This window comes from Rousettus aegyptiacus, unplaced genomic scaffold, assembly GCF_014176215.1.
Source record: "Rousettus aegyptiacus isolate mRouAeg1 unplaced genomic scaffold, mRouAeg1.p scaffold_m13_p_3, whole genome shotgun sequence".
In the NCBI taxonomy this organism is placed as follows: Eukaryota; Metazoa; Chordata; class Mammalia; order Chiroptera; family Pteropodidae; genus Rousettus; species Rousettus aegyptiacus.
The window spans coordinates 40,858,735-40,886,495 of NW_023416306.1; the positions used below are offsets into that span (position 1 = coordinate 40,858,735).

General features: G+C 36.2%; 1 long non-coding RNA gene across 1 annotated transcript in view; it reads right to left on the minus strand.

Moving 5' to 3' along the window:
- LOC107501191 overlaps positions 1 to 26,115 on the minus strand; it is a 57,914-nt gene extending 31,799 nt beyond the window's left edge. Inside the window, exons 1-2 of the long non-coding RNA XR_001594702.2 lie at positions 25,996 to 26,115; positions 14,733 to 14,778 (exon numbers count right to left, since the gene is read on the minus strand). This is a non-coding gene — a long non-coding RNA (uncharacterized LOC107501191). The remainder of the gene's footprint in view (positions 1 to 14,732; positions 14,779 to 25,995) is intronic.
- Between the last annotated feature and the right edge of the window lie 1,646 nt (positions 26,116 to 27,761).

The window sequence follows — 27,761 nt, forward strand, 5'->3', positions numbered from 1 at the left end:
AGAAGCCCAAAGCCCTTCCAAAGGGCTTTGCAAAAATAGTCAAAGTCTATTAAGATCCAATTATTACATGCTATGCACATGTAATGACTCATTTAATCTTGACAAAAATTCTATCATTACAAAGTACTACTGTCCTTATTTTTTACAGATAAGGAGACTGAGGCCCATCATGGTTCCAAGGTTGGTAAGTGACGGACCTAGACTTACACCTAGACAGCCTAGCCCCACTTTCACTTGACTCCCAGGTTTCTAAATCTTCTTCACACCCTCAGCTTCAGGTTTCTTACTTGCCCTCTCTGCTCTATACCACACCTTCTCTAGTGTGAAACTTAGCTTCTCTTTCAGTTTTCATAAAATAATAATCACTTTAATCATGCACACACTTATTAAATTTTACATAATTTTTGTGAGGTTTCATGAAAATGTCTCATCACACAAGATCTAGGGTCTCAGTTACTTCTCTGGCTCTTTCCTTCCATTTCCTTTCCTTGCCACCTTTTTCCAGAATTACTCCAAGACTTCCAAATTCTCCTACCCCAATGATCAATGTTTCCTTCTTTCGAAATCTTGTCATGAGTGATTTTAATTATCAAGTGTTTTTCATATCTTTCTTCAATAAATATTCTAGTATCACCTGTTAGATAAGCAGTAAGACTAACTTATAATATTCCTAACTTACAACAGTTCTTTGACCTAAGTAGTGTTTTTAACTCCTCACCACTCTCTCCTTGACATAAGCTCTAGTCTTGGTCTCTGAAGTGCCATATTCTTCCGATTTTTTTCTGTCCTTCTTATTAATTCTTTCTAGGTTACTTTTAGGCCCATTTCTCCTCTACTCACCCTATAAATATTGATGTTTTTCAGAATTCTGACCCATGTTCTTTTTTCTTATCTAACTGACTCCAAAATATCTCATCTATAATCACAGCTTCAGCTATATCTGCATCTCCCAAATTTATATTTCCAGCAAAACACTTTCCTGACACAGAAGACCATAATTCCCATGGCTTATCCCACATTTCCCCTCAGATATACCAAACACCTGATACCCAAATTCTCTAACACTGATTTCCTCTTCTTCTAAAACCTCCTCCTGTGTGTGATGTTGTCCCTCAACACCACCATCAGCAGTGCCCAAGCCAGGAATCTCTGTATCTTCTTTAACTCCTCCTTACTCTTCCTTCCCTGACTCCACCCAGTCAGTCTCTAAAGCCTCTTGATGCTGATCGACTCTTAGCAAATCTCTCTAATCCATTCAGTTCTATCTAGTTCTATTGTCACTGCTCAGAAAGGCCACCATCATGTCACACTAACTGGTCTCCTTGTTTTTCCCTCTTCATTCAATTTTCTACATAGCTCTCTGAGACACATTTCTAGGATAGAACTTGATCCTTGCATTGCCCCGTTAAAGACCTGTTCCCTGCCTTGAGGATAAAGTTCTGTAGCATCTGACCTGCATAACCTCCACAGCCTAATGTGTCTGTGGTGCTCCTACTTCTGTCCCTTCTTGCATTCTGTATGCCAACCAGAGGGAATAGCTTTCAATTCTTCAAACAAGCTGTACTTCCTCTCAGTCACAGTTTTCCAACATGCTGTGTTTTTTTGCTGAAAACACTCCTTTTTTTATCTTAGCCCAACTTCCCGTAGGAGACCTTTGAGATGTTACTTTCCCAAGAAGGCTTCTCTGACACCCCTTCCTTACATTTTAGTTACAGGTGAGAGAAATCCCTCTCAAACCGATATTTTAAGAGAGAATTTACTGGCTCCTGCAACTGAAAGGTCCATAGTCCTATATCCAAGCCTGTTTAAATTCACATATCAAATGATCTTACCAAAAATGTGTCTTCCTGCATCACTCAATTCCTTTTTCCTCTGAGTTCAGCTTTATTTTCACATAATTTCACATAATTTGTAATGACAAGATGGTCATCAGCAGCACCAAAATTAAACCAATTTAACGTCCCCAAGTAAGTAGTAACTTTTCCTTGTCAATACAGCTAGAATCCCAGGAATTCCTCACTGGCCAGATCAGTATCCATGTCCTGTCCTGAAGCTTAGGTGGACCACATGGGCTGGCAGTGGAAGAGGATGGATCCCCCAAGGAAAATCATGGTTCTGTTTCTAGGAGAGAGAAGGTGTGGTTAGAGGTAGGCAGACCAAAAGGAAGTAGGTAGGTAGGTAGATAGGTAGGTAGGTAAGTAAGTAGGTAGGTAGGTAAGTAAGTAGATAGGTAGGTAGATAGATAGATAGATAGATAGATAGATAGATAGATAGATAGATAGATAGATGATAGATAGAGAGATAGATAGACAGATAATATATGATAGATACAAAGGCAGATCAATAGGTGAAGAGAGGGAGGAAAAAATCAAAGTTTATTTCTTTAAATTATCTTCTAGAATAATTGGATTTGTTGGACAAACACAATAGGTAGGTAGATGAAGAGAGAGAGAAAGAAATGGAAATGTTTATTTATTTAAGTTATCCTGCAGAATAGATGTGTTAGATGTAAGAACATGGCTTTCTTGTTCCTCAGTGCCTTCAAAGGACATCACTGAGAAACATACAGAATAGGCAAGAAAAAGGCAAAAAAAAGGAACAAAGAGAACTGTGCCAGACTGTAAATTCTTTTGCAGGAGAGACTGTCTTCACTCTGTACCCACTCAAGCTTATGAGCTTCATGAGCAATTGTTAAATAAATGAGTGTGTTAACTTGAGGGTTGGCAACCCTTCCAGAATGGAATCTTGAACATCCAACCTCTGTTTTCCATCTCAGGGTGTACATCTGTTGTCTCTTGAGAGAAAGACCCAGCAGCAGGAAGCATTAGCGTCTAAATAGGTAGCAGTAAGTATAGGCATAGGGACCTAGCCCATTAATGCTAAGTGAAATAACTAAGGGTTCTAGAGAAGTTAAAGTGGATTCTCAGATTTAAGGAGAAATTTTGAAATAAAAATAAAAGAAAATTTGATTTTTAGAATATGGAATGGATGTGGAACTAAAATTCCTTTTAGAGAAGCATTTCCCAAGTTATTTTGGGGTTTTCATTTGTTTGGTTTTGGTCTTTTTATGGTTTCTAAAGTACATAAACTTAAGTGACATACTATTGCATTTCTAAGCTACTCACAGATATGCTTATAAAAATGAAGAATAACTCCTAGAACAATCATGAAAGAAGTTGCAGAAATGATGATCATGAAACTAGGTGAGATTTTAAAATCTCAAGGAAAGATAAAATCATTAAAAGTGAAAATGGTCTTTGCTCCTTGATTCAGATATAATTTTTTGATTGGACTTTTTGAAAAAGTTTTTGCAAATTAAGCACGTGATATGCTCAATACCTCATATATAAATCAAACTGACATGACCCCTTTGTGGGAAAGAGAAAATGGCTCTTATAAAGTACATAATTCTACTATTATATTCATTTAATTGTTTATGCCTTCGAGAAAATTTTTTGTGCCAGAAACTGTGTCAGGGACTAAGGAAAAAAATTTGTAAGGTCTACACCTGCCTGTAGGAAGTCTCAATCTAATGGGAGAGAGAGATATTTAAATACATCCTTGCAATAACTGCATTAGGGGTATGTCCTAGACCAGTAAGGGTAGAAAGAAATATGTAATCAATTTTACTACAGATTAAATTTAACAAGAAATCAGTTCTATCTTTCAATGGAAATAGTTTCAGCATGTCATGGTTTATTATAATGTTCACTTTTGGGTTTGGTAAAAGAATCTATCACATTTAAATAGTTTTCTTATTTCTAAATTACTTGGATTGTTATTAGGAATGGCTGTTAAATTTTATGATGCCTTTCAGGCATCTATTGATATACTTATTGACTTTCTTCATTTAAATTGTTGATGTAATAAATTACATTGATGGATTTCCTAATACTGAACCATCCTTATGGTCTTAAAATGAACTCTACTAGGTCATATTATACTGTTCTCATAATACACAGCTGGAATCAGTTGCTATATGCTATACAAAATTTTTATATCTATATTCATACAGGAAACTATAGTTTTTCCTTTTTGTAATATAATGATCAATTTTTTGTAATAAAGTTATGCTAGCATTATAAAAACAATCAGGAAGCTTTGGGTCCTTTGCTGTAATTCAAACAACATTAGATATTTTTTTTATTTTAAAAAATAAATTAAATTCTGAAAAATCTATACATGTTTGTTCTTTCACAATCCACCTCCCAATTTGGAATTAAAGAAAATTCAAGATCCTATAGAATGTATACGTTCTTTCTAGGACTGTTTAGTCAGTCGTTCCATGGATACATGTTGTCATAGGTTGGATCCCCCATGAAACAGACTGTGTAATGAAGACCTAAGTGCAGTGAGCTTATTGGGGAATACTCTTGAGAGTGTTGACCTGTAGAAGACTAAAGGAAACATGATGAATATGGGCAGAGAAGCTGAAAGGTGTACAGGGATAAGATATGATCAACACTAGCTTTGGCCGGTTTACCAGGAGCACTAGAGTTAGGATGGCCCGTCCAGGTTGTCCCATTGTCTCTTGTATTGGGATATAGATAAATAGATGATATAGATAGATATAGATATAAACATAGAGATAGAGAATAGAGATAGAGATAGAGACAGAGACAGATATAGGTATAGATATATAGATTAGATATAGATATAGATGATATAGATATAGATATAGATAATGATATGTAGATAGATATATAGATATACACATATATAAATACATTGATATTGATATAGATATGCACATATATAGATACATAGATATAGATATATACATAAACAAATATATAGATATCAATATATATCTTCTAGCTTCAACAAGAAAAATAGGAAGATTGGATGGATGGATGAATGGATGGATTACTGATAGATGATAGATAGATAGATAGATAGATAGATAGATAGATAGATAGATTTACTCTAAGGACTGGCTCATGTAATTATTGAAGCTAACAGGTCCCACAATCTGCCATCTGCAAGATGGAGGCTCAGAAAAGCTGATAGTGTAGTTCCTGACTGAGCAGTCCTAAGAACTAGGAGGCTTGGTAAAAGTCCCAGCCCGAGAGTAGGAGGAGAATAATTTCCCAGATTAGTAATCAGGCAGAAAGAGAAAATTCTCCTTTCCTCTGCCTTTCTATCCTATTCAGACTCTCAAGAGATTGGATGTTACCTGCCTACTTTGGGGATGGTAATCTGCTCTCCTCAGTCCACAAATTCAAATGCTAATGTCTTCTAGAAATACCCTCCAAGAAACACCCAGGAATAATGTTTAAACAGATATCTGACCACCCCAAGGTCCACACAGGTTGGCACATAAAATTAACTGTCACATCCTGTAATAATGCACAGGGGCAGGTCTTTGTATCCTTATATCAACCAGTCACTGAATGGGAACCTCCTCTAGGCAGGGAACCTAACCTTAGATGAGGCAGCTCCCTTAGACCAAGGATAACTGCAGGAGAGACTATACTGTGAGCTCTCTTCAGCCAACATACCCAGCAGTTGAGGGAATGAGTATATGTTGGTCCTAAATGGGTGGGTTTGAGTGGTGCACAATTACATCTACTACATATGCTATAGTTTAACTAATATTTGTGTTTCATCCCCTTAAAATAAATATTAGCAAGGACCAATAACTTAAAGATTTTCCAAGTCTTCCTTATGCATTTATGGAAACTAATTATTATTTCACAACTTCATCTAGAAACCTGAATGCTCAACAGACTTGAACAGGGTATTTTCAAATAGGGCCACCAAAAGTATGTGAATTTTTTATCTGGCAAATGTAATAATTTTGCATTCATGAAAAATAAGTTTTAGGATCTCAGGTAAGAGTCAGTCTCTCTCGATAGATAGATAGATAGATAGATAGATAGATAGATAGATAGATAGATAGATAATAGATAGATAGATAGATAGATAGATATAAAATATATGTAATTTGTTACAGTATTATTTTAATATTTCCTATCTTCATTGACCAAATAATGCTCTTTAGAGTCATAGAATTCCACATATTTTGCCACCTAATATGTCTATTTTTTAAGATAAATCTTATGAAAACTATTGGTAGATATAGCACATCCCCTTGACATCTACATTATTTCCTCAAGAAGATCATATTTCTTATGCTACTATAAAGACATCATTAACAGGAGATTCGAGGTTCTCCAAGATCTGGTCCAAATCTACTTTTATAACCTAATGTCCTAACTCATGCCTTCCCATTTACTCACTCCCCCAACCCCAAACAAGCTAGATGCAAGGCAATTATACTCACTATGATATAGTATTTTACAAGTGCTATCTTTACTCAGTTTTGAATTCATGTCTAAAAACTCTCAATTCCCCTTCAAAGGCAGTTTACTAAGCCCCCACTTCAAACGCTTCCCTTATCAGGCTCCAATTCTCCAAAGTCGCTAAACAAATATCCCAATAAGCCCCTATTATGAGGCCCCCAGATTCCTGAGCCATGCACTAAACAGCTAGAAACAATCTCCATGCTCCACAGTCATGCAATTATTCAAATTAACCTATCCCCAGGAAGCTTTCAAAACCTACCTACCATACTCACCTAGCTTGTAATACACAAACTGCCTGCTAGAGCTCCAGCTTGAGGTTACCCGGTCTCTAGACCAAACCTTCTGTATGGTCCTACAAGGCAACCTTCTCTCTTTTGGGACTATAAATAACGAAGAATGGCCTTTCATTACTCCAATGTCAGTGTACTATGTCCAGCCACTAAAAGAATCTTTAAATTTGATAAAACACCTCTTTGTTTATTTGCAGTTATGCTTTCCTGTCTCTAGACATTTATTTATCCTATTTTCCCCATATGTGACATCTTCCTGCCTGCCTTCATCCTCAATTGTGAATATCCTGTCCTTTTAACTCAAAAATTGACCTGAGGACATGAGACTCATGTACAGGAATGGGGACAGTGCCACAGTAATCCAGAGACACGTTTGTTGTGGAGACTACACCAACCACAAGAAACACAGATAAGCTAATTTGGCATTCCAGAGCAAGGCTCATGGCTTTGGATTCAAGATGGTGGAGTAGGGAGATCCTGAGCTCAACTTCTCTAATTGGCACCAACTACAATTACATATAGAATAGCCATCTCTGAGAAAGACATGAAGGCTAACAGAACAAATTTTCTACCACTATGGATATAAAGAAAAACACACTGAGCTGAGTAGGAGAAGCAGAGACTAAATCTAGTTAGGATCCAAACTACTCCCCTACTCCCTGAGTGGTGACTCATAAGCAAGAGGGATCTCAAAATTTCAGAGGTACCCCTGAAAACTGAGGGTTCCAAGCTGCAGCCTGGGAGACCTGCACTGTGAAGAGGATCTCCATAACATCTGACTTTGAAAACAAGCAGGGCTTATGTCTGGGAGAGCCAGAGGGTTGTAGGAAACTGCACTCCCAGTACAGAGGCAGCAGTTTGAAAAGCACTTGGATCATATGTGAAGGTGATACATCGACTAATTTTAGGGAGTATGCTGGAGGGACAGGGATCTGTTGGAACTTTCTTCAGGGACAGAAATGCTGGTGGTTACCTTTATTCCCCTTTTCTTCCACCTATCTGGTCTGATATTAGCAGGCACCATTTCTGACATTCTCCATTAACCTTGCTAACACTTTTCACCCTACCCTGGCATTTCCCTTAGGACTTGCCTCATTGGCACCCCTTCAGAGTGGCTCCTGTCCTGCCACATTTGGTGGGTAGCCTCAGTCAACACTAGTGCACAGAAGTGTGTCTGCAATAGTTGAGGCTGGACCTCACAGCCAGGCAAACGGGAGGCCCCTCATGCAAACCAGCACACCAGCAGCAGTTGCAGTCAAACCTGCCAGGCAATTATATCGGAGGGCTGCTCTGAATACCAGTGTGCTTGCAACACCTGTGGCCAGGTCTCTCAACCAGCCAGGCCAAGGACCAGCCTTGCCTGTCAGTGCATCCATAATAATTGTGGCCCAACTACAGCAGAAGGACACACTAATCCACACAGAAAACACCTAGTCCTGGTGACCAGGGGGTATTACATCACTGGGCCCCCCAGGATGACTTTTACATAAGGCCATTTTTTCCAGAGCAGGTGATATAGCCGATCTACCTAATACATAGAAGCAAACATGCAAAATGAGACAAAAGAATATGTTCCAAACAAAGAAACAAATAACAACAACAACAAACACAAAGCCCCGGGGGGGGGGGGAACTAAATGAAATGGAGGTAAGCTATCTATTGGATAAAGAGCAATAATCATAAAGGTGTTCATCAACTCAGTGAGAACTTTAACAAAGAGATAAAAAAAAATGTAGCAAAGAACCAATCAGAATGGAAGAGTATAACAAATGAAGTGAAAAATACTCTAGAGGGAAGAACACCACATTAGATGACTCAGAAGAACAGATTAGCAATCAGAAAGACAGGATATTGGAAATCACCAAATTAGAAGAACAAAACAAAAAAAGAATTAAAAAGAATAAGTATAATGTAAGGGATCTCTGGGACAACAGCAAACATGCCAACATTCACATCATAGGAGTTCTGGAACGAGAATAGAGAGAGAAAGGGAAATAAAACCTATTTGAAGAAATAGTGGCTGAAAATTTCCCAAACCTGGCAAAGGAAACAGAATCCAAAGTGACCCACACCAAGACACATCATAATTAAAATATCAAAAGTTAAAAATAAAGAGAGAATCTTAAAAGCAGCAAGAGAAAAAAAAATACTAGTTACATACAAAGGAACCCCATTACGTTATCAGCGAATATTTCCACAGAAACTTTGTAGGCCATAAAAGAGTGGCATGACATTTTCAATGTGATGAAAGAAAAGAACCTAAAACCAAGAATACTTTACCTGTAGAGGTTACCTTTCAAAATTGAATTAGAGAGAAAAAGTTTCCCAAATAAGCAAGAGCTAAAAGAGTTCATCACCACTAAACCAGCATTACGAGAAATATTAAAGGGAATCATTTAATTAAGTGGAAAAGCAAAAGCCAAAACTGGAAATAAAAAAAAATATATGAAAGAAAAAATCTCAGTAATAAAGGCAAACATATGATAAAGGTAGTAGACCGGGAGACCAGGCAAAATGGCGTAGATGATGGAAGCTTTGTCCATCCTCTCTTACAACCACATCAACGGTGAGACAGACACATGCAGCAAACAATGAGCCTAGGGGTCTAGATGCCTAGGGGTCTAGATGAAAAGAAGTTCTACAACTAGGAAGAGAAATAAGAAATCGCCCTGCAATGGTTGGAGGTAGGAGGGGGCAAAGACATGAGGCTGCTTGGTCCCAAGTGGCTGAGTGAGACAGAGACTACCAAGATTACTTTATCCAGCAAAGCTATTGTTTAGAGTCAAAGGACAAATAATGAGCTTCCTAACCAAAAATAAGTTAAAAGAATTCATCAACACCAAGCCAGTATTACCGGAATTGTTGGAGGAACTTCTTTAAAAAGAAAAAATATGTATCAAAAACATGAATAAAGAATGGTATTAACTATATATTTATCAAAAAGTACCTCAAACGGAAAAGAATTAAGTGCTCCAGCCAAAAGACAGGGAAGCTGAATGGATAAGAAAACAGAACCCTCACATATGCTGCTTACAAGAGACTCACTTCAGATTAAAAGACACACAGAGACTAAAGAGAAGGGGATGGAAAAAGATATTGCCTTGATGGACCTAGAGGGTATTGTGCTAAATTAAGTCCAGTAAAGAAAGACAAATACCACATTATTTCACATACATATGGAATCTAAAGAAAAAAATAAACAACAATAAAAATGAAAACCAACTCACAGATACAGAGACTATTTTGAAGGCTTCTAGATAGGAAGGGGTTGGGGGATGGTGAAAAAGGCAAGGAATTAAAAAGTAGGAATGGATAGATACAAAATAGTCATGGAGATATAATGTGTGGCATAAGGAAAACAGTCAGCAATAAAAAAATATGTAAGGGGGAAGAGGGGTACTTGATTTAGTAGGGTGACCACTTAATGAGTTATATAGATCTCTAATCACTATGCTGTACAACTGAAACTAATACATTATTATATTTCATCTATAATTGAAAAAAACTCTTTGAATTGTACAATGTAAATATGAGCAACTAATTGTCTATTATATTTCAATAAAAGTAGACCAACCACTTACAAAGCCAATATGAAAATTAAATGACAACAAGTACATATGTATCAATATTTACTTTAAATGTAAATGAACTAAGTACTCCATTCAAAAGACAGAGCTGAATGGATAAAAAAAACAAGACCCACACATAAGCTGCCTACAAAAGACTCACTTCAGATCTAAAGACACACAGACTAAAGGTGAAGGGATGGCAAAGATACTCCATGAAAACAGAAGTTAAAAGTAAGCTGGAGTAGCAATATTTAGATAAAATAAACTTTAAACAAAGACTGTAACAAGAGAGAAGGGTGTGATATAATGATAAAGAAATCAGCCCAACAAGAGGCTATAACACTTATCAACACCTATGAACCTAAATACATACAGCAAATATTAACAGACATAAAGGGAAAGATTGAGAGTAATACAATAAAGATAGGAGAATTAAATATCCCACTTACCTCAATGGATAAATCATCCAGACAAAATCATCAAGGCAACACAGGCCTTAAGTGACAGACTAAATGGACTTAACATATATATACACAAAACATTTCATCCCCAAACAGTAGAATACACATTCTTTTCAAGTGCACATGAACATGCTCCAGGATACATTATGTGTTAGGCCACAAAAGTCTCAATGAATTTAAGATTTAAACCACATAAGGCATCTTTTCCAACCATAATCGTAGAAACTAGAAATCAATTATCAGAGGAAAATTGGAAAAAACACACATGCAGGCTGAATATTTTACTTAACAACCAATAGGTTAGTGAAGAGATCAAAGAGGAAGTTGAAAAATATTTTGAAACAAATGAAAATAGAGATGGCACAAAATCGATGGAACACAGCAAATCTATGGAACAAAATCTATGGAATATAGCAAAAGCCATTCTAAGGGGGAAATTTATAGCAATACAGGCTGCCTCAACAAACAAGAAAAACCCCAAATAATCTAAACTTACTCTGAAAGGAACTAGAAAAAGAACAAAGTCTAAAGTTAGTAGAAGAAAGGAAATAATAAAGACCAGAGCAGAAGTAATGAAATTGAAGTTGGAGACCTCACCCACTATACTATAAAGCTATAATAATCAAAATGGTATGGTACGGGCATAAAAACAACAAAAATCAATGGAACAGAATAGAGAGCTCAGAAATAAACTCATGCTTATATAATCAATTACATTTACAACAAAGGAGGCAAGAATGTATAATGGGGAGGTCTTCAATAAATCATGTTGGAAAAACTGGACAGCTACATGTGAAAAAATAAAACTGGACAATTTTATTATGCCATATACAAAAATAAACTCAAAATGGATTAAAGATGTAAACATAAGCCCTGAAACCATAAACTCCTGGAAGAAAACACAGATGGTAAACTTTTTGATATCAGTCTTAGAAGTTCCTCAGACAAGAGCACAAAATAAAAAATAAACTTTAGGCCAAAGGAAACCTACAAAACAAAAAGGCCAAAGGAAATCAACAAAACAAAAAGGCAACCTACTGAATGGGGGAAGATATTTGCAAATGATATATCTGATAAGAGATTAATATCTAAAATACATAAAGAACTTGAACAACTCAAATTAAAAACAACAACAACAAATAATCCAGTTTTTAAATGGACAGAACTGAATAGACATTTCTCCAAAGAATAAATGCAGATGGCAAAAAGACATATGAAAATGTACTCAACTTCACTAATCAGGGAAATGCAGGTAAAAACTACAATGAGCACCTTACACCTATTATAATGGCTGTTATCAAAAAGACAAGAAACAAGTGTTGGCAAAGATGTCGAGAAAAGGGACACCTTGTTTACTGTTGGTAAGGTTGTAAATTGGCACAGGCTCTATGGAAAACAGTAGGAAGTTACCTCAAAAAATTAAAAATAGAACTACCATATAATTTACCAATTCCAAACCTAGGCATTTATCCTAAGAAAAAAAAAATTAATTCAAAAAGATATATATACACCCGTATGTTCACTGCAGCATTATTTACAATAGCCATGATATAGAAGCAGCGTAGGTGCTCATCAAGAGATGAATGGGTAAAGAAGATGTGTTGTGTGTGTGCATACACACACACATACAATGAAATATTACTCAGCCATAAAAAAGAACAAAATCTTGTCATTGATGGCAACATGGATGGACCAAGGGTATTATGCTAAGTGAAATAACACATCAGAGAAAGAAAAATACTGTATCATTTCACTTATATGTGGAATCTAAAAAAAAACAAATGAATAAACAAAACAAAACAGACTCAGATACAGAGAACAAACTGATGTCACCAGAGGATTGGGCAGTGGGTGGAATGGGCCAAAAAAAAAAAAAATGAAGAGGATAAGAGGTGCAAACTTACAGTTATAACATAAATAAGTCACAGGGATGTAATGTACAGACTAGGAAAGGTAGTCAATAATATTGCAATAACTTTGTACAGTGACAGATGGCTGAGACTTCTCATGATGATCGCTTTGTATACAAATGTCAAATCACTATGTTGTACACCTGAAACTAATAATATAATATCGTCTGTCAACTATAACTTAAAAGAGTTTTATATTCCAGAATAAAAAAAATTGACCTGAAATTCTCTACCTTCAAGGACCCTTTTCCACGTCTGTATTCTTCATCTGTCCTCTTGCCTTTCTTTGTGTCATTTTTAAAGCACACATCCCTCTGTTATATATTGCAACACTTTGTAGGCAGAACTGTTGTCATCACCATTTGATAAGATATGTGAAAGCTTCTTTGACTCCCCACCCTCTCTGCCATGAGGTCTATTACAAAGTAGCCCCCTTAAAAAAATATTTACTGAATTCAATTCCTTGGAGCACTGCTCTGCAACTTCAACCCTTCCTGAAAGTGACAAGTCACATTCCTACCATTTTGATATTCCTTTCTTCTGTCCCTAGTCTGGTGCAAAGAGTGGAAGGCTTACAGGGATGCAGATTAAGATCCTGGAGGAAAAGCAAATCCTGAAATGAAGGTTTGCAATCCTGCCCCAGTGTAAAGGGGTGAATGAAAGCAAGGCAACAAGAACACCAAATGACCAAAATATTTTATGGGAATTTAGTGTAAGAACACTAGAAGGTGGATGACAAATATGTGTTAAATGTAACAACCAGACTTCATAATCTTGAATTGATTGTTCCAGGATTAGAACACATATCGTTTGAGTTGCATGAATATAGAAGACCACACTGGACCGAAATTTTTTAAATTATAGTTGATTTGCCTCTCTGAATTATTCATATGGTGACTAAATTCACTTGACTCCTAATTGCATTAGATATTGTTTTAAAGACAAACCCTTTTTTAAATATTTTATGAGTTGTAAAAAATTTTCTCTCTGTAAGTTTCTTTTAAGTCCTATCCTAAAATACTTTCTTGAGTTTGAAAAAAAAAAAAAGCAAGAAGAAAACATCTAATAAAATGTTCTCTCTTGAGCTACAATTAATTTAAGATACAGGATGCTTAACAAATATCTCTAAGAAAAAGATACCTTTATTTTGTTTTTAATGCAAAGTGCTGTTCGCACTGGCAGGTTTGTATAACTTAAGTATCATCTGGCTAATTAAATGAATTTAATGACAAAAAGTAGTATATCCAAAAAAATAAAAAGCAAAAGTGAATGTAAGCAACTCTCTGCCTGGCTATCCTCTCTGTGGAAGGAGATGAGTTAAGTGACAGGAGAGGGGCAAAGTTGGATGGGTGGGGACATATGTTGAACAGCTTTCTATGTGAGACTAGAGTTTTCAATTAATCAAAAAAATTAATCTATTAATCCTAAAATAAGTCATTGTAGGTTTTAAAGCAGGAAGGCAGCATTTCACAAAAGGTGATCCAACATAACCAATGGTTAAGAACATGGTTTAGAAGTCATCAGGCAGCCTGGGCTTCAGTTCTGACTCCACACTTCCTTGCTTTGCGATCTTGAGCAAGTCACTTAACCTCAGTGTCCTCATCTGTAAAATGGAAATTATAATAGTAGCTGCCTCCCAGGATTATTTAGAGGACTGAACAAGTTAATATTTATAGCATATTTAAAGCAATACTTCCTCTATTAACAGTGTGATGATTCCAGATATTACTGAGAGAAAATCCTGCTCATAGTGATGTCTGTTTGATGGTTTCTGGCATAAACTGGAAAGGAGATGATGAGGTATGAATTTCAGACCATGAGGTAAGGACTCCCAGGCAGTACACCTAAAAAGGATGAGGACATAGTCTAGGGGCTAAAATAGAGTGAAGAGTCAAAGGTGAACCCATGATGTTGAGAATATAATAGGTTCACCAAAATTAGCAACTTTGGAGAAATAAATATTAATTGTGAGAAAATGTATGTTTTCACAACTTTGGGGTGAAAATATCCCTTAACAACATTTATATGAGGCACCAATCCCCATAAAAATTCATATATTCTACCACTTCTCATCTCTCACTGTCTCCTATTCTCAGGGTTCAGAATTGCTTAGTTCTTTTCATTCCCCATTTGCACAACTAACAATACTTTTCTCAAAGTTTCCCCAAATGGGTTTTTTTCTCTCCCAGCTTACCTTGATCACTCCATTTCCCAAAATTTCCCACTAGTTGCCATCACACCTGGAAGAATCCATATTATATATGTCAGAATAGCCATATACAGTGGCTTGCACCATGACCCACAAAAAAGATTTTAAAACCCATCTCAATGACCCCTTGTCTGGTGGTGAGACTGCAGTGTATACATTCATAAGGTAAGATATGAAGAAAGAGGTCTTCTTACCTCCAAACATAAGACTTGAAGCATGAGCCACTACTACCTCCATCCTCCCATCTATGCACCTTATACATACTCCCCAAAAGCTCTCCTTTCAAAATAATCATTGAGATATGTGGTACAACCTAGACCCTTTGGGGATCAAAGGAGGGTAAAAGAATTTACATAAAGCCCTTTTCCTATTTAAGGGCCAGTCTCTCATAAGCTTTCCTTCTCTTCATACTTCTCTCTCCCCCTCTTTACCTACTTACTGAATTTATTCTTATACACTTAGAAATAGATGTGCACATCTAGAACAAAATGAAAAAAAATTAGAAACATCTAGTATAAATCTTCATTTAAGTGACCTTCTCAAAGTCTTCAAGAACCTTCATATTCATCACAGATTTGAAAACAACTTACTTATTATCCTCTATCACTAAGAATCTAGTGCATATCAGGCACCATAAACTTACTATTTCGAATTATCTCACCAAAACCCCATGAAGAAGATATCATTCCTCTTTTACAAGCAATCTGAAGCTCAGAGAGGTGATATATCCACCAATAGTCACTCAACTAATAAGAAGTAGAGATAAGTTTTAAATCCAGGTCTTCCAACTCCCTCTTGATACTATATTGATCTTCTACCACTTCTAGTGCCAGAACTTGGTTAGAATTGGGTTCAAGGTCTACATATTCTTTTCTATATCTAGCTCTATCTATATCTATAAAAATAGATAGATAGATAGATAGATAGATAGATAGATAGATAGATAGATAGATAGATAGATAGATGATAGATAGATGATAGATGAATGATGAGAGCGCGCGCACGCACGAGAGAGAGAGAGAGAGAGAGAGCGAGAGAGTGCGTGCGCGAGAGAGAAGTATTCTATATCTGTACATAATTCAGGATTCTTGTTCACTTGTGTAATTTTTCATTTGACTTCCACTGTCAGCATATAAAAGGAGACTACCTGGACACTTGCCATTCCCTCCAATGGCCTTTATCTCTTTTATAATCGACCCAGTCTTGTTGGAATTCCTGTTAGTATTTATTAAGTATGCTTTTGGCTACAAGTAACAGATTACCTAGCTCTCAGGCCTTAACCATGAGGTTATTTGAATTAGGCATCACAAAGACTGATATGGAGTCAAAGATTGATGAGAACAATTCAGACAGGCTAAAGTGATTTTATTTTACTAATCCCTTCATTTATAACAAATCGGTAAAAAAAGAAAATGTCCATGAGTCCAAGTAGATAGGTTAGCAATTCTCAATGCCTCCTATTTCTCAAGAATATGTCCCAAATTTGGAGTCAGTATAAGGAATCCACAAAGTCAAGGGAGCTTGGAACTACATGCTTACTGCCCTTAATAGTTTGTCTGGGAGAGAGAGTAATCTCAGCACAAAATGGTCTGCCTTACAGTCATATAAGGAAATTCTTGCTGCCCCAGTTAGTTATTTCCATGTTCTATTTCTCACTGCATCATCAAGCCTATAACATCTTGTCTATGACAAACCATTAGCATTAAGTGAGTTAGCAACTCAACAATGCCTTCCAAATCGCAGGTTCCAAACAAAACAGGATTTTTACAAAATTAAGTCCCATCAAGCTCCCATGTATAAGATTTTTATCTTTTTGTTTGAAACCTAAAGGTGACAAGTTGGCCAGTACAGAGTCAATCAGCTCATCATCGCGGAGCATACCAAGCAAAGCAAAATGGGCAAGGAGAACAAATTTTCTATTGCTAATCCTTGAATTTTTATCTGAATAGGAAAATATTTCACAAGTGTTCCCTAGCAGACTTCCTACTGACAGATTATTAATCACAACTGAGTTACATGACCACTCTTGGCTACAAGGGTAGCTGGGAAAGTAAAATTCTGGAATAGGAGAAAAAGATCTCCATGACTAACTGGACCAAGGCTAATTCAGTCCTTGGGGCAGGACACTTTGCCTCTCTGACCAAAACGCAGGTTGTTATCAAGGAAGTAGAGAAAAATGGCTATTGGTTGAACACTAGCAATGTCTGTCACAGAGACACTCAATATAGCACATCTTACAACATTTGTTTGCATGACATGACTTGAAAAGAGAACCTGTGTGTTTATGATCTTAAATTAAGCAAAAGCTTAATCCTGTCAAATGTTTTCTCTTATCTAGCTTTACAAGGCAACCAAATTCTCTCCTTGTTTTTGTGTGTTGTTATTTCTTTTCAAATATCTAAGAGGTCTACAATTTTATTGCCCAATTTTGTACTTCGCTGTGAGTCATTCTGTTACTATGAGAAAAGCCTTTGCAATCAAATTCCCAGCAAAACTAAACAAAAAAACCTTATGAAAGTCCAACTCCTGATGTCACCTCTTACCCTTCATTCTTAATCTAAATAATTGATGTATCAAGCCTTCAGGTGATGAATCTTCCAGAGGCTTTCCTGTAGCAGTGGGCAAATCTCTAATTCAAATCAGAACAAGAATGACTATTCTGATTGGATCCATCTTGTCCTTAAAAGCTTAAGTTGTTGAACTTTTCTTCTCACTGACACTTACTTTGACTTCTAGACCTGCATTTTTCCTACTATTCAATAACAACCCAACACGAATTTGTAAATAGTTCTTTGCTTTCTCTCTTCTTCCTTCTTCTCTAAGTAAATCTAAAAAATAAATTATTTTTGACATTTCTGATATATCTAATCTTATAATTTCTCCTCCTTTTCCTCTCTTCCAACTACTTCCTGATTATTTCTGTATTCAATAATGCTTCGTTAAGAACTCCCTTTATTTGAAATTCAATTATATAGAGGCTATATGTCATAAATTCAAAATTAGTGGACTTCCACTGTAGTCACCATGATTGTAGCTTTTATTATACATACGAAGTATCATTGTTTTTTTGTCTGCATGCACCTCTATACAAATGTTTAATGCCAGTCATTAAATTATGGAGGTGGACACAAAAGAAGGGCACAGGAAGAAATCTTGAAAAATTCATAAGGAGAAGGCCTGATAAATGTAAATTTACTGAACAGAATTAATTATTATTAAAGATGTAATAAAAATGAAATTTGTATCTGTTAGTGTTAGGTTCGGCTGTAGCAGGAACCTTCAAAATATAGTTTAATGTAGACACTTTTTTCTCTCCCATTGCTCATGGCTCATTGGCCATAACTTGGTCAGGTAGCTAAAGGGAGTCCATAGGAAGGCTAAGAAATGCAGTCTTTTAGTTCAGTGTCATTGTGCTCACCTAGCCAAAGGGAGGTGTTGAGGGAAGTTAGGGAATATAGTCCCTCAATTTGATGGTTGTACTTAGCTAAAAATTTGCAATCGATTACTGAATAAAAGAAGGATGAACTGGGGGATGTAACTGGCCATCTCTGCTATATCACTGCAACTCAATTAAATACATATTTTGAGAGAATATAATACATATTTTGAGTGCTTTCATAGTTTTACTCTGATGTGCATCCTTCTAATCCATACATTCTCCCAAGGAGCCAGTATTGGCTCTTGAGATGGGAGAAGATGAGCAAAAAAATCTTACTCATGTCATGTATAAAACCAGAAATACATACAATGCATACAGATATACAATATAACTGTGGTATTAAAATTTCATGAGTGAGGCTTTTAGTCAAAAACAACTTAAAAGGTTCTTTGAGTGGTGACCGGGGAAAAGTTGCTGAAAACAAGATTGAAAAACATTGTTCAAACCTAATGCAGGAATTTTCAGAGGAAACACGTGTCTTTTGGCAAATCTTTTTAGTATTCTACAGGTTATATAAAGCAATAAATAGAAAGGACTTGTAATTTAGTCTGCATTGTAACAAGCTGCTTAGGTGATTCACCAACACACTGAAGCTGGAGAAGCCTGCTTAGTCTAAAGCATAAGATGGAGGTTGAATCTCATCCTCTGTATGCTCTGTTGTGACCACCTTGATCTCCTATCTTTTTTTTTTTTTAATCGTGGCTTACATTCCTCTAAGAACTGGACAAGTAGATCCTTGATGAAATGTTTGTCCAAGGAAGGTTCTAGTCTCCTGAGAAGTAGAGTGGTGATGTGAGATCACAAAGAAAAGCATTTCAATGCCATCCTACCTCATCTCTCAAACTGTTTCTCTTTTACTTCTTATTTCTTAATTTTTCTTTGGGTGTTTAGCTTTTGTCAGGTTAACTTTTTCTCCCACTCTTCCCCAAAAGTGAACGTTCTTATTCTGGGGTGTTTTATGTAAGGCTACATGTCTGCATTTCTATGTTCTTAAATCAAGTTTTGAAATAACTTATTTTGCATGTTTCTTATATGTCATCTCCCAAATCTCTCAACCGTCTCAGCAATGTGCTAGAGTATTACCTAAACAAATTGTTTTCTCTAATATATGAGAAGGATCCTATAACTCTTTAAATATGTCTTCTTGCTTTCTGCAAAAGTGCCATATCTTACCATCTTATCTATTTGATGTCAGTAGGTTGTCTCTCCCGTACTGAAATCACTTCCATTAATCTTCCTGCTGAAATTTCAAAGAACTTACAAATCTGCAGGATAATAAACACATGGAGGATAACAAACCATAGGGATTTTTTATTCAGGTTTTGGTGCACCTCTCCTTCCTGCCCCTATTCACTTTTGTCTGGCACTTCTGTCATGGAAATCTTTTCTTCCCATAACTGATGTGTTTAGAACAGAGGGTGAGATCACTTCCCCATTATTAGGCATTCTCCTCCTTCCTTCAATGGCATTACATATAGAACTGCCTCTGCCTTCACAGACTTTTCTCAAAGTCAATCGAAGGCCTTAAACTACTCTGGTTCACTATGTAAGAACTGAGTTTATTCAGATCTTCTATTCCCTACTCAGGATTCACCTCCATTAAAACTGTTTCCAGTTAAAATATCTTTCTTCCCTTTTTGTCCACTTCACTGGTATTTGTGGTCTTCAGAATACCTCTCATATTTGTCACAGAGGGAGATAAAATGTTAACAACAATCAACATCTATAGAGTAATGACTCTGGTCCAGACACTATGCTGAGAACTTTACATTTTTATCTCTTATCTCTTATCTTCTTCATATTCCCTTGATGGAATATGGCCCAAAGTGCTAGTGCTACAGTCTAATCCAGTGAATCTGAATTCCAGCTCCACAACTTAGTGTCTGTGAGACCTTGTATGAAGCACCTAACCTTTCTATACTTCGATTTCCTTTTCTATAAAATGAAGACAATGATAGTACTAACTTCATAGGATTGTTATTAAACATTAAAGTCTATTGCATAGTTTGGGCTTGACCCAAACTATTTTAATTATTGATACTATTACTATCCTCATTTTGCATATGAGAAAAATAAAGCACAAGGAAATTTTATAACCTGCCCAGGGTACCTAGGTGTTGGTTATTGGCAGAGCATGCAGCCTCTCTGTAATATATGCTCCCAGGAGGAATTAAAGAACTAAACCATTTAACTTCAGAGGCAGTGAAAGAATCCAACTGTGTGGTCAAGGCTAGACTTTTAATGGTGTGGCACTAGAAGTGCCCAGAGAGGGATTACATGTCTGAACAGTAGGAAGCCTCTTTAGGAGTGCTCAACTCACAAGTTATCTCCCTTCTACCAAAACCAGGGAAATAGAAAAAGCCTCCCACAGAGGGCCATAGAGGAGAACACATTTTTAGAAGATATTTAAAAGTACAAATTTAGAACAACACTGTACACTTAGAAACCCTTACTTGTATGGATTTGTGCAGTATCAAACAGGAATAAAAATAACTAAATTCTAAAAATATATTCATCTAGTCAGCACATATTTACTGAGTGCCTACTAGGTGCCAGGTAAGGTTCTAAGTAGTAGAGATGCAGCAAGGAAACAAGCCTCTGCTTTCATGGAGCTTAAATTTAGTAGTACAATGAATACACAATTTGAGATAGTGAAAAGAGCTTTAGAAAAAAATTAGAAGGGTAATGTGATATGATAATATATTTATTCTTAAATATCAAGAAATATCAAATAAAGAGACAGAAAATTCTCTGTAATGAATGAGTATAGCTATTCTGAGCCATGGTAGTGATGAGTATCACATGGACTAACATGGCTTAGCACAGAACCACAGAACAAATCAAGAAAGAAGAGGATCCAGACAGAAATAGTAGAAAGACGTTTTCCTTAGCTATAAGAAATTACCTACTCTAAAGTTAACAGTACATATATATGCCTGTGCTCCTACATTATATGTAGGAGCCTTCTCAATATATCTTTCTATGTCACTATATAAAATCTGGAATTAAAATACTCCCTTCAGGTACTACTGTACAGTGCTTGAACAGAAGAGAGTAATTGATAGTTATGGTTACAGTCCTAGAGTCTCGAGGAGACAAATCCCAATAAGCAGCCCTTTCCACACGACGGTGTCTGAGCAGCCTTTGTCGTCCACCACACTTTTGTCAGCTATCCTCCATTTTGTGACCTTCTCCTGTGCAGTCTTTCAGCTATGATTTATACAAAGTATACTATAAAATCTGATGCTCCTCAGAGTGAACTTAGCTTATTCCTACTCTCCCATAAGGTCACTTTCTGCTTCTTAGCATAGCATCCTGAGGTCAGAATGTTTTATTTATCTAAGTTTCATACAGTGTCAGACATAATTATTTAAACACAGCAAGTTACATCTATAAAATGTTCTACTCTTTCTTCTTCAAAAGAAGGTGATACAAAAATTAATTCAAAATGGATCAAAGACCTAAAAGTAAGAGCTAAAACTATAAAACTTTGAAAAGAGAACAAGGGAAAAGCTTCATGACATTGGATTTACCAATGATTTCTTGTGTATGATGCCAAAAGAACTGGCAACATAAGAAAAATATAAATTGGACTGCATTAAAATTTAAAACTTCAATAGATTAGGCAACCCCCAGAACAGAAGAAAACATCTGTAAATCATATATCTGGTAAGAGGTTAAAAACCAAAATATATTTTTTAAAAGTCATACAATTCAACAACAAAACAACAAATAAACCAATTTTAAAATAGGCAAAGGACTTGAATAGACATTTCTCCAAAACAGAGATACAAATGGTCAATAAATACTTGAAAGCATACTCAATATCATTAATCATTAGAGAATTACATATCAAAACCACAATGAGATAAGACCTCAAACCCACTAGGATGGCTAGTATCAAAAAAGAAAGAAAAGAGAGAAAAAGAAAGAGAAAGAAGAAAAAGGAAAGAAAAGAAGAAAAGAAAAAAGAAAAAAAAGAAGAAAGAAAGAAAGACAAAAACCAAGAACAGAACGAAAAAAAGCAAGAAAGAAAGCAAGACAATAAAGAACTACCAAGAACATAGAAAGGTAAGATGAAACCCCTGTCCCTTACCATTCAATTTCCCTTCCCCTTCCCTCCCTTCCCTTCCACTTCACTTTCCCCCCTTCCCTTAAAGTCCAGAACAGAACAAGGGTTCACAAGGATGTGGAGAAATTAGAACCTTTGTGTACTGCTGGTAGAAATGTAAAATGGTGCAGCCACTATAGAAAACAGTATGGAAATTCCTAAAAAGATTTAAAACAGAATTACCATATAATACAACAATTCCACATCTAGGTATATACCCAAAAAAAGTGAAAGCAGGAACTCAAACAAATATTTATACACCCATGTTCATAGGAGCATCATTCGCCACAGCCTATAGGTGGAATGAACACAATTACCCATCCAGAGATAAATAAACAAACAAAATGTGATATATACATACAATGGAATATTATTCAGCCTTAAAAAAGGAAGGAAATTCTGACATATTCTGCAACATGGATGGGCCCTGAAGACATTATGCTTAGTGAAATAAACTAGTCACAAAGGACAAATACTACATGATTCCACTTATGTGAGATACCTAGAGTAGTCACATTCACAGACAGAAAGTAGAATGGTGGTTGCCAGGAAGAAACGAGTTTTCATTTAATGGGTACGGAGTTTCAGTTGGATGATGATGATCATTACACAACAATGTGAGCGTACCTAATGTCACCGAACTGTACATTTAAAAATAGTTAAGATGGTAAATGTTATGTATATTTTACTATTTAAAAAAAATAAAAGTAAGGCGAAGAGGTGAAAAAGAGGAATAACAACAATAAGAACAACCAAAATCTATATTACTTTCTGGAGAAAGTTGAAAATTCTTTTCCTTCATCTTGAGCCCCCTCTTCCCTTATATATTTTCATTGGCTTGTGACCCTGGTACTTCTGCCAAAGAACTGAAATCATGATTAATTTGGAAGGATACTGATATTAAAGTTACTGTGATAAAAAGATCAATGAATGCTATATGCAGATTTTTTTCTTCTCTCTCTCTCTCTCCTCCCTCCCCACCAACACACACTCACACTTGATATTATTCAGGTAGGTGAATAATTTTACTTACTTTGAACCTACTCTAGTAATAGTAACTTCCTCCCAAAAAATCCGAAGTAAATGAAATTAATCACAAAACTATTATGCTCCTGCTAAAAAGGACCAATTCAGTTACACTGTGGGTATATCGAATTTCATATATACATAGTAATATTAGGAGAAAAAAAAAAGGACATGGCTAGTTTTGTGAGAAAAAAAAGTGTTGTTAGAATAGAAAGCATATAGAGTTGCTAGGGGCAAAAAACAGTGGCCTCTCAATTTTCTCCCTGGGGCTTTAAAAATTCCAAGTATGATATAGTATATTTTAGACTGTTTCAGAAAGAACAGCTGATATCTAAACAATATGGCTAAAAACTATGCCCATTTATTTCCGTGGTCATTTTGTGGTTTATTAGGACATTCTCCAATCTACTCGCTGTTTCATATACCATCCCAGCTAGGCTGTTGGATTTGCTGGCGTGATTTCCCTGTGTGTTTCATATTTTCATGCAGATCCATAAAGAGAGACAAGTTTCTTTGGTCTCTTTATGCCCAAACATCCCCAAAACACCAAAACCATGCCATTTTTCTCAAGGCCTTGTCATAACTGAGCCTCCATACTGGCCTTTCACCTTATTGCAACCAGTCTGGAGTCACTGCGGCTGATCACAATCTGCCTGGTGTTTGATCAGATCGAAACAAATCCTGGTTTTGGTGTATGCCAGCAGAGAGGTCAAACAAGGGGAACTTGCTATTGGTTTAAATGTCCCACAGCCAACCACCTTCTGGGATCTTTTTAGATTCTGTTTCCATTACTCTGGGAAGCAAAGGAAAAACTGTTTTTTCTCTATCTCGGTCTTTCCTCAAAACAGCATCTAGAGATATTCCGTGCTCTTGGATTGGGAGAATTAACATAGTTAAAATGACCGTATTGCCTAAAGCATTATACAGATTCAATGCAATCCCCATCAAAATTCCATCGGCATTTTTTAAAGAAAGAACAAAAAATCATCAGATTTGTATGAAGCACAAAAGACTCCAAATTGCCTAAGCCATCCTGAGAAAAAAGAATGAGGCTAGAGGCATCACTCTGCCTGACCTCAAATTGTATTACAAAGCGATTAATCAAAACGCCATAGTATTGGCAGCAAAACAGACACATGGACTAGTGGAATACAATTGAGAGTCCAAAAAAAAAAAAACCATATTTACATGGGCAAATAATTTTTGACAAAAAAAGCCATAATCATACAGTGGAGAAAGGAAAGACTCTTCAATAAACGGTGCTGGGAAAACTGGAGAGCCACCTGCAAAAGAATGAAACTAGACTGTTGTCTATCACCACACACCAAAATTAACTCAAAATGGATTAAGGTCCTGAATATAAGAACTGAAACAATAAAATGCATAGAAGAAAACATAGGAATGAAACTCAAGGACCTTAGACTTAAAAAGGATTTTATGAATTTGACCTCAAAGGCAAGGGAAATAAAAGCAAAAATAAATGAACGGGACTACATCAAATGAAAAACCTTCTGCACAGCAAAAGAAATCATCAACAAAGTAAAAAGACAACAATCTGAATGGGAAAATATATTTGCAGGCAACGCCTCTGATAAGGGCCTAATATCCAAAATATACAAAGAACTCGTACAACACAATAACAACAAAAAAACAAATGATCCAATAAAAAAATGGGCAGAGGACCTGAATAGACACTTCTCCCTAGAGGACATACAAACGGCCAATAAATATATGAAAAGATGTTCAACATTGCTAGCTATTAGGGAAATGCAAATCAAAACCATAATGAGATACTATCTCACACCTGATAGAATAGCTATAATCAACAGTACAAGTAGCAACATGGATAGATCTAGAGATAATCATGCTCAGTGAAATAAGCCAGACAGAAAAAGTTGAAAATCACATATCACTTACATGTAGGATATTAATCTAAAGGCAACAAATGAACAGGACAAACAAACAGAGACTCATGGACATGGACTATAGACTAGTGGTTACCAGAGGGTAGGGAGTGGGGGAGGAAGGGGTAGGTAGATGGTTAAAGGGGGTCAAATATAGGGTGGTAGGGAGAGGGTAAAGTGAGTAAAGGGGGTCAAATATATGGTAGCTGAAGGAAACTGGACTTTGGGTAGTAAACACACAACAGAATATACAGATGTCAAATTATAATGTATACCTGAAAATTATATGATTGTATTAACCAACATTACTCCAATAAACTTGATAAAAATTTTTTAAAAACCGCATCTAGAGGAGAAGTTTGAGAATTAGAGCAATGAGGAATAACAACTCAGGAAATTGCTTGAGAGCTGGATTCCGGATTGGTCATGCCAGGATTAAATTTAAGTGCTGTTTACTCACTAGCTATATGACCTTCAGCAAATTACTTGAATTTTCTGCCTCAGTTCTCTCATCTATAAAATATATATTATGTTAATAATATTCATTCTATCAAATGACTGTGGAAAAGGTAGTACTAAACACAATGCCTTGCATATAGAATTTGCAGATTCATGTTAGCTGTTAGTGTAACTACTATGATTATCATGATCAATGAGAAACTTACATTATTTCTTAAACTACTGTAAAGCTAATATATTTTTGTATCGGTCAAGATGCTCTCAGTTATGCTGCAATAACAAATAATCTCCCAAATCTCAGTTGCTTACCACAAAAGATGTTTCTTCACTCTTGAAACATGATCATAACAACCAGCTGTGGCTCCCCTCTGCATCATTTTCATTCTGGGACCCAGGCAGATGAAGCAACTCCTCAGGACCGACCACTGCCTAGACTGTGGCTGAGGGAAAAGAGAATAGAGTGAAGAAACTGGCTTTTGAAAGCTTCTGCCCAGAAATGACATATGCCACTTCCACTCACATTCCACTGACCAAGCCCAGCCGCAACAACATGGAGAATTATAATCTTCCACCTTGGAAAGAAAAGGCTGAGTTAATAGATCCATAACAATGGAAGAGCCAAGATTGATGCTCCAAGGCTACAGCACTCTTATCCTTCTGGAAATTAAGTTTATGTTTCATTATCACAAATTAAATTTGTGATAATGAAACATAACAAAATTTTAAAGATAGGAAGCTGGGAATATTGCTCTTTTTTTGAGGGGGGAGAGTGCTAGTCTTTCCATAAATTTACAGTGAGGTCATTCTGCTATTTTGCAAAAAAGATGAAATACCAGAGACAGCCATAACTGAGCCTGCTGCCCTCCTGGGTCCCCTGCTGCTTGGTGAGCCTTACTCTCTTAACAACACAGACTGACCAGTAGTCACTGTCTGAGAAAGATGTCAAAGAGACATTCTTCCATTAAATTAATCTTGCCATTTCACCTTTCAGTAACTTGAGGTCTTTCCACAAAACAACAGCAGCAAAACAACAACAACCTGGCAAGACCATCAGTCATATTCTGTGAGTTCCTATTCATAAATAAACTCAGGAGATACACTGAGTCACGGTCTTTATCTCTTGCCATAGAATCACAAAAGCTTAGCATGGACAGGGCCCTCAAGTTCATCTAATTCAACTCATCATCTAGCGTAGAAACATTTCCTTCACATTGAGAGCAGATTAATGCCTGAGTACTTTTCAGCAATCCAGTACCAGTTTGAACACTTTCAGTAGTGGGAAACTAAGAGGCAAGTAATTCTATTAGAACATTAAAACTTTTAAAATAATACTCTTTAGGTTGAACTAAAATCTGGTTGGGCAAAGATTCCAACCCTTTCTCCTAACTCTGCATTCTGGTGGAATATAGAGAAACTAGCATCATCCCAAGAAAGACTTTCTAGTACTTGAAAAAAGTTTTTGGAGCTTTCTCTTGGTTCTCATTCCTGTTCTTCCCGTTATTTTCACATGGCAAGGATTCCAGAGCTCTCCATACCTACTTTGTCAATCTGATTAAGACACCCAGTGAAAATCCACACTTTTTAATCAGAGGCAATTATATCCCCAAGCCACTGACTGGAAGGGTTGAATAAGAAGGTTAGAGAAACCCATAAAATATAGGAGTGTCACTTATTGTTCTGTTTATATTCCACTAATAAAGAGTAATAAGGTCCTTCCAGAAGTACTTAGTAGTTGAGAAGGGAGAAGGAAAAAGGCTGCATTTTACATTACATAGTAAGCAATTTCTTTTACAATATTAAAAAGAATGTGGGCTTTTTTGAGATTGTATCACTAAGAATTCTATCATGAGGGCCTGCCTTTGCATTGTTTCCTAGAAGTAAGTACAAATAAGACAAAACACTTTTTTCCAGATCCCCTTAGAAGCAACAATCTGCAAAGGTGAATGGCTACAGGTTTGAGGATGGATAACTGGTTGTCCACCCTTAACAGTGAGGCAAGCTTACTCTCATGAGGGACAAAATTTTGATTTGCAACATCTACTGATCTTAGAAGCCACTAATCACAAAACTAGAAA